The following is a 12346-nucleotide window of genomic DNA, read 5'->3' on the forward strand; positions in this document are numbered from 1 at the left end:
AATCCAAAGCCTGAAAACATTAGAGAACTCTTGAATTCAGGGAACATTAAGCAATAGGAGCTCATCAAATGCCTTCATACCTACACCGAAACCAAGCTCCACCCAAGGGCCAACAAGTTCCAAAACAAGACATACCACGCAAATTCTCCAGCAACACAGGAACACTCCCCTGAGCTTCAATATACAGGCAGCTCAAAATTATCCCAAAACCTTTGATGTCTCATAACCCATTACGGGTCACTCCACTGCACTCCAGAGAGAAGAAACCCAGCTCCACCCACCAAAACTCCAACACAAGCCTCCCTAACCAGGAAACCTTGACAAGCCACTGATAGAACCCCACACAAAGTGAGGAAGCTCCATAATAAAGAGAACTCCACAAATTACCAGAATATAAAAAGGCCACCCCAAACGCAGCAATATGACCAAGATGAAGAGACAGAGGAATACTCAGCAGGTAAAGGAACAGGAGAGTTGCCCACCAAACCAAACAAAAGAGGAAGATGTAGGGAATCTACCGGAGAAGGAATTCCGAATATTGATAGTGAAAATGATCCAAAATCTTGAAATCAAAATGGAATCACAGATAAATAGCCTAGAGACAAGGATTGAGAAGATGCAAGAAAGGTTTAACAAGGACCTAGAAGAAATAAAAAAGAGTCAAAATATAATGACTAACGCAATAAATGAGATCAGAAACACTCTGGAGGCAACAAATAGTAGAATAACGGAGGCAGAAGATAGGATTAGTGAAATAGAAGATAGAATGGTAGAAACAAATGAATCAGAGAGGAAACAAGAAAAACGAATTAAAAGAAATGAGGACAATCTCAGAGACCTCCAGGACAATATGAAACGCTCCAACATTTGAATTATAGGAGTCCCAGAAGAAGAAGACAGAAAGAAAGATCATGAGAAAATCCTTGAGGAGATAATAGTTGAAAACTTCCCTAAAATGGGGAAGGAAATAATCACCCAAGTCCAAGAAACACAGAGAGTTCCAAATAGGATAAACCCAAGGCGAAACACCCCAAGACACATATTAATCAAATTAACAAAGATCAAACACAAAAAACAAATATTAAAAGCAGCAAGGGAAAAACAACAAATAACACACAAGGGGATTCCCGTAAGGATAACAGCTGATCTTTCCATAGAAACTCTTCAGGCCAGGAGGGAATGGCAAGACATACTTAAAGTGATGAAAGACAATAACCTACAGCCCAGATTACTGTACCCAGCAAGGATCTCATTCAAATACGAAGGAGAAATCAAAAGCTTTACAGACAAGCAAAAGCTGAGAGAATTCAGCACCACCAAACCAGCTCTCCAACAAATTCTAAAGGATATTCTCTAGAAAGGAAACACGAAAAGGGTGTATAAACCCAAACCCAAAACAATAAATGGTAATGGGATCATACTTATCAATAATTACCTTAAACGTAAATGGGTTGAACGCCCCAACCAAAAGACAAAGACTGGCTGAATGGATACAAAAACAAGACCCGTCTATATGCTGCTTACAAGAGACCCACCTCAAAACAAGGGACACATACAGACTGAAAGTGAAGGGCTGGAAAAAGATATACCACGCAAATAGAGACCAAAAGAAAGCAGGAGTGGCAATACTCATATCCGATAAAATAGACTTTAAAACAAAGGCTGTGAAAAGAGACAAAGAAGGCCACTACATAATGATCAAAGGAACAATCCAAGAAGAAGATATAACAATTATAAATATATATGCACCCAATATAGGAGCACCACAATATGTAAGACATATGCTAACAAGTATGAAAGGGGAAATCAACAATAACACAATAATAGTGGGAGACTTTAATACCCCACTCACACCTATGGACAGATCAACTAAACAGAAAATTAACAAAGAAACGCAAACTTTAAATGATACATTAGATCAGTTAGACCTAATTGATATCTATAGGACATTTCACCCCAAAACAATAAATTTCACCTTTTTTTCAAGTGCTCATGGAACCTTCTCCAGGATAGATCACATCCTGGCCATAAATCTAAACTTGATAAATTCAAAAAAATCGAAATCATTCCAAGCATCTTTTCTGACCATAATGCATTAAGATTAGATCTCAATTACAGGAGAGAAACTATTAAAAAATCCAACATATGGAGGTTGAACAACACACTTCTGAATAACCAACAAATCACAGAAGAAAACAAAAAAGAAATCAAAATATGCATAGAAACTAATGAGAATGAAAACACAACAACCCAAAACCTGTGGGACACTATAAAAGCAGTGCTAAGAGGAAAGTTCATAGCAATACAGGCATACCTCAAGAAACAAGAAAAAAGTCAAATAAATAACCTAACTCTACAACTAAAGCAACTAGAAAAGGAAGAATTGGAGAACCCCAGAAGTAGTAGAAGGAAAGAAATCTTAAAAATTAGGGCAGAAATAAATGCCAAAGAAACAAAAGAGACCATAGCAAAAATCAACAAAGCCAAAAGCTGGTTCTTTGAAAGGATAAATAAAATTGACAAACCATTAGCCAGACTCATCAAGAAGCAAAGAGAGAAAAATCAAATCAATAAAATCAGAAATGAAAATGGAGAGATGACAACAGACAACACAGAAATACAAAGGATCATAAGAGACTACTATCAGCAGTTGTATGCCAATAAAATGGACAACGTGGAAGAAATGGACAAATTCTTAGAAAAGTACAATTTTCCAAAACTGAACCAGGAAGAAATAGAAAATCTTAACAGACCCATCACAAGCACGGAAATTGAAACTGTAATCAGAAATCTTCCAGCAAACGAAAGCCCAAGTCCAGACGGCTTCACAGCTGAATTCTACCAAAAATTTCAAGAAGAGCTAACACCTATCCTCCTCAAACTCTTCCAGAATATTGCAGAGGAAGGTAAACTTCCAAACTCATTCTATGAGGCCACCATCACCCTAATACCAAAACCTGACAAAGATGCCACAAAAAAAGAAAACTACAGGCCAATATCACTGATGAATATAGATGCAAAAATCCTCAACAAAATTCTAGCAATCAGAATCCAACAACACATTAAAAAGATCATACACCATGACCAAGTGGGCTTTATCCCAGGGATGCAAGGATTCTTCAATATCCACAAATCAATCAATGTAATTCACCACATTAACAAATTGAAAAATAAAAACCATATGATTATCTCAATAGATGCAGAGAAGGCCTTTGACAAAATTCAACATCCATTTATGATAAAAACTCTCCAGAAAGCAGGAATAGAAGGAACATACCTCAACATAATAAAAGCTATATATGACAAACCCACAGCAAACATTATCCTCAATGGTGAAAAATTGAAAGCATTTCCCCTAAAGTCAGGAACAAGACAAGGGTGTCCACTTTCACCGCTACTATTCAACATAGTTCTGGAAGTTTTGGCCACAGCAATCAGAGCAGAAAAAGAAATAAAAGGCATCCAAATTGGAAAAGAAGAAGTAAAACTCTCACTGTTTGCAGATGACATGATCCTTTACATGGAAAACCCTAAAGACTCCACCAGAAAATTACTAGAGCTAATCAATGAATATAGTAAAGTTGCAGGATATAAAATCAACACACAGAAATCCCTTGCATTCCTATACACAAATAATGAGAAAGTAGAAAAAGAAATTAAGGAAACAATTCCATTCACCATTGCAACGAAAAGAATAAAATACTTAGGAATATATCTACCTAAAGAAACTAAAGACCTATATATAGAAAACTATAAAACACTGATGAAAGAAATCAAAGAGGACACTAATAGATGGAGAAATATACCGTGTTCATGGATAGGAAGAATCAATATAGTGAAAATGAGTATACTACCCAAAGCAATTTACAAATTCAATGCAATCCCTATCAAGCTACCAGCCATATTTTTCACAGAACTAGAACAAATAATTTCAAGATTTGTATGGAAATACAAAAAACCTCGAATAACCAAAGCAATCTTGAGAAAGAAGAATGGAACTGGAGGAATCAACTTGCCTGACTTCAGGCTCTACTACAAAGCCACAGTCATCAAGACAGTATGGTACTGGCACAAAGACAGACATATAGATCAATGGAACAAAACAGAAAGCCCAGAGATAAATCCACACACATATGGACACCTTATCTTTGACAAAGGAGGCAAGAATATACAATGGAGTAAAGACAATCTCTTTAACAAGTGGTGCTGGGAAAACTGGTCAACCACTTGTAAAAGAATGAAACTAGATCACTTTCTAACACCACACACAAAAATAAACTCAAAATGGATTAAAGATCTAAATGTAAGATCAGAAACTATAAAACTCCTAGAGGAGAACATAGGCAAAACACTCTCAGACATAAATCACAGCAGGATCCTCTATGATCCACCACCCAGAATTCTGGAAATAAAAGCAAAAATAAACAAATGGGATCTAATTAAAATTAAAAGCTTCTGCACAACAAAGGAAAATATAAGCAAGGTGAAAAGACAGCCTTCTGAATGGGAGAAAATAATAGCAAATGAAGCAACTGACAAACAACTAATCTCAAAAATATACAAGCAACTCCTACAGCTCAATTCCAGAAAAATAAACGACCCAATCAAAAAATGGGCCAAAGAACTAAATAGACATTTCTCCAAAGAAGACATACAGATGGCTAACAAACACATGAAAAGATGCTCAACATCACTCATTATTAGAGAATGCAAATCAAAACCACAATGAGGTACCACTTCACACCAGTCAGAATGGCTGCGATGCAAAAATCTGCAAGCAATAAATGCTGGAGAGGGTGTGGAGAAAAGGGAAACCTCCTACACTGTTGGTGGGAATGCAAACTAGTACAGCCACTATGGAGAACAGTGTGGAGATTCCTTAAAAAAATTGCAAATAGAACTACCTTATGGCCCAGCAATCCCGCCGCTGGGCATACACACCGAGGAAACCAGAATTGAAAGAGACACATGTACCCCAATGTTCATCACAGCACTGTTTATAATAGCCAGGACATGGAAACAACCTAGATGTCCATCAGCAGATGAATGGATAAGAAAGCGGTGGTACATATACACAATGGAGTATTACTCAGCCGTTAAAAAGAATTCATTTGAATCAGTTCTGATGAGATGGATGAAACTGGAGCCAATCATACAGAGTGAAGTAAGCCAGAAAGAAAAACACCAATACAGTATACTAACACATATATATGAAATTTAGGAAGATGGCAATGACGACCCTCTATGCAAGACAGGAAAAAAGACACAGATGTGTATAACGGACTTTTGGACTCAGAGGGAGAGGGAGAGGGTGGGATGATTTGGGAGAATGGCATTCTAACATGTATACTATCATGTGAGAATTGAATCGCCAGTCTATGTCTGACGCAGGGTGCAGCATGCTTGGGGCTGGTGCATGGGGATGACCCAGAGAGATGTTGTGGGGAGGGAGGTGGGAGGGGGGTTCATGTTTGGGAATGCATGTAAGAATTAAAGATTTTAAAATTTAAAAAGTAAAAAACTATATTAAAAAAAAAGAATTTCAAGATGTGTCCGTTCATTTTATGATGTACACTCATTCTTACAAATTATACTAACATAAAAATTGAAGTGTGTGCTATGTGTGCATGCTAAGTCTCTTTGGTTTCTGACTCTGTGTGACCCTCTGGACTGTAGCCCACCAGGCTTCGCTGTCCATGGGACGCTCCAGGAAAGAGGAGGTTGTCATGCCCTTCTCCAGGGGATCTTCCTGACCCAGGGATTGAACCCATGTCTCCTGTATTGTAGGCAGAATCTTCACTGATGAGCCAACAGTTGGTATAGAAATGAAAATAATGTACAATCAAGTTAAGGAGGAAAAGAAAAAGAGTACTGTGGTAGAGTAAATGCAGTTTTCAATATAGAACATTTGGTTTCTGAATTCAATACTCTTATTAAAGTTTATGATATATAATTGAAGGGATTAGTAATTGATCCTTAGTAAGTATAGGAAAATGTACTGTGTAATGTTTGATAATTATTATTAGATTAAATAAAAGCAGTGGCAAAGATTGTAAGAAAAATGAAATATGAAGTGAACAGAGTAAATGTTTAACTAATAGAATATAGCATTTTGAAGACTGCCTTAACATAGATAGAACAATTGGTAAGGCTGTTTATTGTGACAGAGGACCAAAAATGTCTAGTGTAATCAATGGGCACTGACTCTTGTGAAGATTCTATGGAGAGATGATAATTCATAATAAACAGTAAATAAGTAGTGATAGTAGCACAAGAAATTGTTCTACGTGATATGGGTATTTCAGACATTGGCTTAGCCAGTAGTTTGGAATCATTTGAACAAAAGACTCTGATTTTTGCCATGTTAGTGATTACCTCAACTAATCCAAATGTATTTGTTCATAGCAAATGGAATACTGGCAATCAAATAACTAAAATATTCACTTAAGTTGTTAGATGAAATTATTTTCCAAGTGTACTTGAGTCAGTTCAGTTCAGTCGCTCAGTCGTGTCTGACTCCTTGTGACCCCATGAATTGCAGAATGCCAGGCCTTCCTGTCCGTCACCAAGTCCAGGAGTTTACACAAACTCATGTCCATCGAGTCGGTGATGCCATCCAGCCATCTCATCCTCTGTTGTCCCCTTCTCCTCCTGCCCCCAATCCATCCTAGTATCAGGGTCTTTTTCAATGAGTGAACTCTTTGCATGAGGTGGCCAAAGTTTTGGAGTTTCAGCTTCAGCATCAGTGCTTCCAATGAACACCCAGGACTAATCTCCTTTACGATAGACAGGTTGGATCTCCTTGCAGTCCAAGGGACTCCCAAAAGGCTTCTCCAACACCACAGTTCAAAAGCATCAATTCTTTGGTGCTCAGCTTTCATTACAGTCTAACTCTCCCATCCATACTTCACCACTGGAAAAACCATAGCCTTGACTAGACGGACCTTTGCTGCCAAAGTATAGTGTCTCTGCTATATGTTATCTAGGTTGGTCATAACTTTCCTTCCAAGGAGTAAGCATATTTTAATTTCAGGGCTACAATCACCATCTGCAGTCATTTTGGAGCCCCCCCAAAATAAAGTCTAACATTGTTTCCACTGTTTCCCAATCTATTTCCCATGAAATGATGGGGCCAGATGCCATGATCTTCATTTTCTGAATGTTGAGCTTTAAGCCAACTTTTTCACTCTCTTCTTTCACTTTCATCAAGAGGCTCTTTAGTTCTTCACCTTCTGCCATAAGGGTGGTGTCATCTGCATATCTGAGGTTTTTGATATTTCTCCTGGCAGTCTTGATTCCAGCTTATGCTTCTTCCAGCCCAGCGTTTCTCATGATGTACTCTACATATAAGTTAAATAAGCATGGTGACAATATACAGCCTTGACGTACTCCTTTTCCTATTTGGAACCAGTCTATTGTTCCATGCCCAGTTCTAACTGTTGCTTCCTGACCTGTATATAGGTTTCTCAAGAGGCAGGTCAGGTGGTCTGGTGTTCCTATCTGTTTCAGAATTTTCCATAGTTGATTGTGATCCACACAGTCAAAGGCTTTGGCATAGTCAATAAAGCAGAAATAGATGTTTTTCTGGAACTCTCTTGCTTTTTCCATGATCCACTGGATGTTGGCAATTTGATCTCTGGTTCCTCTGCCTTTTCTAAAACCAGCTTGAACATCAGGAAGTTCACAGTTCACGTGTTGCTGAAGCCTGGCTTGGAGAATTTTGAGCATTACTTTACTAGCATGTGAGATGAGTAAAATTGTGTGGTAGTTTGAGCATTCTTTGGCATTGCCTTTCTTTGGGATTTGAATGAAAACTGATGTTTTCCAGTCCCATGGCCACTGCTGAGTGTTCCAGATTTGCTGACATATTGAGTGCAGCACTTTCACAGCACCATCTTTCAGAATTTGAAATAGTTCAACTGGAATTCCATCATCTCCACTAGCTTTTTTCATAGTGATGCTTCCTAAGGCACACTTGACTTCACATTCCAGGATGTCTGGTTCTAGGCAAGTGATCACACCATCATGATTATCTGGGTCATGAAGATCTGTTTTGTACAGTTCTTCCATGTATTCTTGCCACCTCTTCTTAATATCTTACGCTTCTGATGGATCCATACCTTTTCTGTCCTTTATCAAACCCATCTTTGCTTGAAATGTTCCCTTGGTGTCTCTAATTTTCTTGAAGAGATCTCTAGTCTTTCCCATTCTGTTGTTTTCCTCTATTTCTTTGCATTGATGGCTGAGGAAGGCTTTCTTATCTCTCCTTTCTATTCCTTGGAACTCTGTATTCAGATGCTTATATCTTTCCTTTTCTCCTTTGCTTTTCACTTCTCTTCTTTTCACACCTATTTGTAAGGCCTCCTCAGACAGCCATTTTGCTTTTTTGCATTTCTTTTCCATGGGGATGGTCTTGATCTCTGTCTCCTGTACAGTGTTCTGAACCTCCGTCCATAGTTAATCAGGCACTCTGTCTATCAGATCTAGGCCCTTAAATCTATTTCTCACTTCCACTGTATAATCATAAGGGATTTGATTTAGGTCATACCTGAATGGTCTAGCGGTATTCCCTACTTTCTTCAATTTAAGTCTGAATTTGGCAATAAGGAGTTCATGATCTGAGCCACAGTGAGCTCCTGGTCTTGTTTTTGCTGAATGTATTTAATTAACTTCTTTTCTACATTTAATATACCCTAATAATAGGAGTTGGTGAAGGCAATGGCACCCCACTACAGTACTCTTGCCTGGAAAATCCCATGGACAGAGGAGCCTGGTAGCTACAGTCCATGGGGTCGCTAAGAGTCAGACACGACTGAACAACTTCACTTTCACTTTTCACTTTCATGCATTGGAGATGGACATGGCAACCCTCTCTAGTGTTCTTGCCTGGAGAAATCCAGGGATGGGGGAGCCTGGTGGGCTACTGTCGATGGGGTTGCACAGAGTTGGACACGACTGAAGCAAATTGGCATCAGCAGCAGCAACAATAATAGGAGTGATCCTTTCTTTAATATGTATTTTCCAGTCAACCTTAATAGTACATCTCAAATTGGTCAAGCAATCATACATTAGAATATTTGTAGAAAATAATAACTTAGATAGCATGCCATTTATAGATAATTCTTGGCAAATTAGAAAAAAATTAGAGATTGATTTTGTTAGGCAGTTCACTAAACTGATGAAAAGAATATTCATTTTGAACTATAGAAAATAAATGCAATGGAAATATTTTAATTAGAATAAATAATTATTAATGAAGTCAGATTTAAGCCATGCAGTCAGTCACTTTAGAAAAGCATGATTAAATATTTGGAAGTAAGTCATGGGACAGAAATGTGATCAGGACCGGGCTCCTTAGTCATTGCTTGTAAGCTGTGTATTTTATCAGCATGTCACAGAACAGTTTCCAGTGTATGTAATGGGCTCTGCATTCATCATAACAGTTTGTGAGTTGATAATGAAGTTTGAGTATTCTTTGCATATATAATTACATAAAAATCTTTCACCACATAAGCAAAAATAATGACCTGATGGGAGTATGCCTGAATACCTGTCACTATCCACTGTTCCAGAGATTCTGTTTAGGTTCTCCTCCCTCATTATCTTTAGATACTTTTCTCTGAATTTACCTCAAGAAAATATTCTTTTCTAAATAAAATAAAAAATTTTATTTTTCAAAAGAAAACTGTGAGGTGAGTCAGAAAGTTCATTGATAGATGCTAGGGGCCTGGTGGGGGCAGGGGAATAGAGAGTTAGTGTTCAATGGGGGCAGGGTTTCAGTTTAGGAAAGTGAAAAATTTGGGAGATGGATAATGGTGAGAGTTGTACAACAGTGTGAATGTACTTAGTGCCACTGAGCTGTACAGTTAACTATGGTATGGTTAAAATAGTATGTTTTCTATTATGTGATTTTTACCCCAATAAAAAAGTTAAGAGGAAGGATTACTATGGGGAGAAAAGCATTACAGGTCAAACCCACTTGAGTTTAAAAATTAAATAGTACTTTAGTACACAGTCTATTTCAATATAAAAATTTTATTGCACATCTCATCTCACTGAATACCCACCATATCTCTGTGGAGGGTTCAGGACAGATATTCTCTTCTTGTTTTATAATATACACAGTTTTAACTACAAGACTCAGATATATTAAGCAATACTGAATGTCTAAAAAGAAGGCAGAAATAGGACATCTAAATCCTGTGTTCTTGCTTCTACATTAAGAAGGGTAAATATGGGTCCCTTCAAAGAATTTCCCAGGTCTACCATAAATAATAATATCTACTTTCCTCATAGTTCAATCAGTAAAGAATCTGTCTGTGATCAGGAGACCTGGGTTCAATTCCTGGGTTGAGAAGATCCCCTAGAGAAGGAGATGGCAACCCACTTTAGTAGAATTCTGGAGTATGCCGGGAGAATCCACAGACAGAGGAGCCTGGCAGGCTACAGTCCATGCGGTTGCAAGAGTCAGACGTGACTTAGTGACTAAACCACCACCACCAGACTTAAATGTGCTAAATGACTATATGCGATGGGGAGGCATTGCTATATTCCTCATGCTTAAGGGGAAATTGAGATTTTGAATTGGGTCAGACTTCTTAACCTTTGCTACACATACTGCCCAATGGTCTCAATTTTTAGTTTTCATTTTAGACAGCCAAAATAGTCAGATACGCTAACGTTAGAAACAGTGGCTCAGAAAGGCAGTCGGAGAGAGAGAGATAAGAATCTTAGAAGGAAGTAAACAAGATGAATGGTACAAGGCCCAACTTTTTCAGCCCAAACAAATTATTCTCAATATTAAAGAGAGGCCTACCTTTAATATTGAGAATCATGCCTAAGCAATATTGTGAGAGAATGAGGAACTGATAATAATATGCTGAATAAATTATATTGACAAAGGAACATTGGGAAAAATGCTAGAAATTGTATTTCAACTTTAATCTATTCTTCTTTTTAAAGGTGCCTAATATTTATTAGCTAGTATTTTTGCCTGAAAGTTGCAAAATACTAGATTTTGAAGAAAAGTTTGGAATTAAGTGCTCTATAAGCCAAATGTGTTCTTTCTCCAGGAATGCATGCAAAGTACATTTACAGCAACAAGCTATTTCCCCCAGAGTACTGTGGTATGGTCATAGAATCACCTAACAGTGGTAATGCTCAGCTATTTCCTCAGGACAAAGTACACAAAGATGATTGAGGCAGATAAGAATATTTTCTGCATGTATCTCTTAGATGATTGAGAACTAGTTGTTCTCTTCCAGATATATAGTTGACACTTTCATTCTATTTTTGTATATATTCAATATTCTGTAAAACTTGAATATCACTATTCTACTATAGACTTTACCAGGTTATCTTCATCCATTCATGTGTTCTGCTATCTAGCAAACAGCATGCTGGATAAAAAGCAAATAGATTGTTTATTCTTCATACACTTTGCTTCTGGATTAACCCCAATTCACTGACTTTTATCTTCCTTTTATTTGTTCTGTTTCAATATCAACCTTAGCTCATTTTCTATTTGAAGCTCTATCTAGATCCTTTGTTGGATAATTTTTGGATTCTAATACTTTGCTTATGTCTTTTCTCAATATTTACTTCTTTTTATTCAGGTAGCAATTATCTAGATAATCACATAATATTAATAAATGATACCTACTGAATTTTATTTTATACATTAACAGTTATACATATGTATTTCTCTATCATCACAAAGATTATATGATATGCATGCTGTATGAAATAGTTTATAGATAATACAATGAGGTTAAATAAATGAAATAATTTTTAAGCTAATAAGAAACTTGACCTCTTACTCTCAATAGTTACTAAATAATGGCCTTTCTTAATTATGAAATATTCCCTATTTGCTTCTACCCAGCCTAGGAACTGCATAACCTTTAGTGCTTCACTCACCACCAAGTTATGACTAGAGGAAAATGACAAGGCTGTGTCCCTATTGCAGGCTTAGTCTTAGGACAAAATAATCAACCTATAACAGAAATGCTAGACTCACACAGTGTCAGCTCCTATTGGGTCTACACTTCAGAAGATGATCAGCAGTTGCAGCAACTCCCTAAGATAACACAGTATCATATAATCATGCAATTCTCATAGAAATTTGGCATACTTTATTTACAAATCACATGCTTAAATACTGCATTTTTATGAGCTATCCTCTGCAATTATCTTTCTCTATTTGATGGGTGAAAAGTCATTTACATTGCTTTAATTTACCCTTATATGATTGCTAGTGAAGTTGTCCATTTCAATGTGAACTTACATATTCACTTCATTCTCTATAGTTCTGTTCAAGTGATCATGATGCTCCACTGCTTAAAAT

General features: G+C 37.2%; 1 protein-coding gene across 1 annotated transcript in view; it reads left to right on the plus strand.

The window, feature by feature from the left end:
• Positions 1 to 12346, plus strand: part of LRP1B (LDL receptor related protein 1B) — a 1961274-nt gene that overhangs the window by 773611 nt on the left and 1175317 nt on the right. The window lies entirely within an intron of this gene.

Source organism: Ovis canadensis, chromosome 2 (assembly GCF_042477335.2).
Source record: "Ovis canadensis isolate MfBH-ARS-UI-01 breed Bighorn chromosome 2, ARS-UI_OviCan_v2, whole genome shotgun sequence".
NCBI classification, from domain to species: domain Eukaryota; kingdom Metazoa; phylum Chordata; class Mammalia; order Artiodactyla; family Bovidae; genus Ovis; species Ovis canadensis.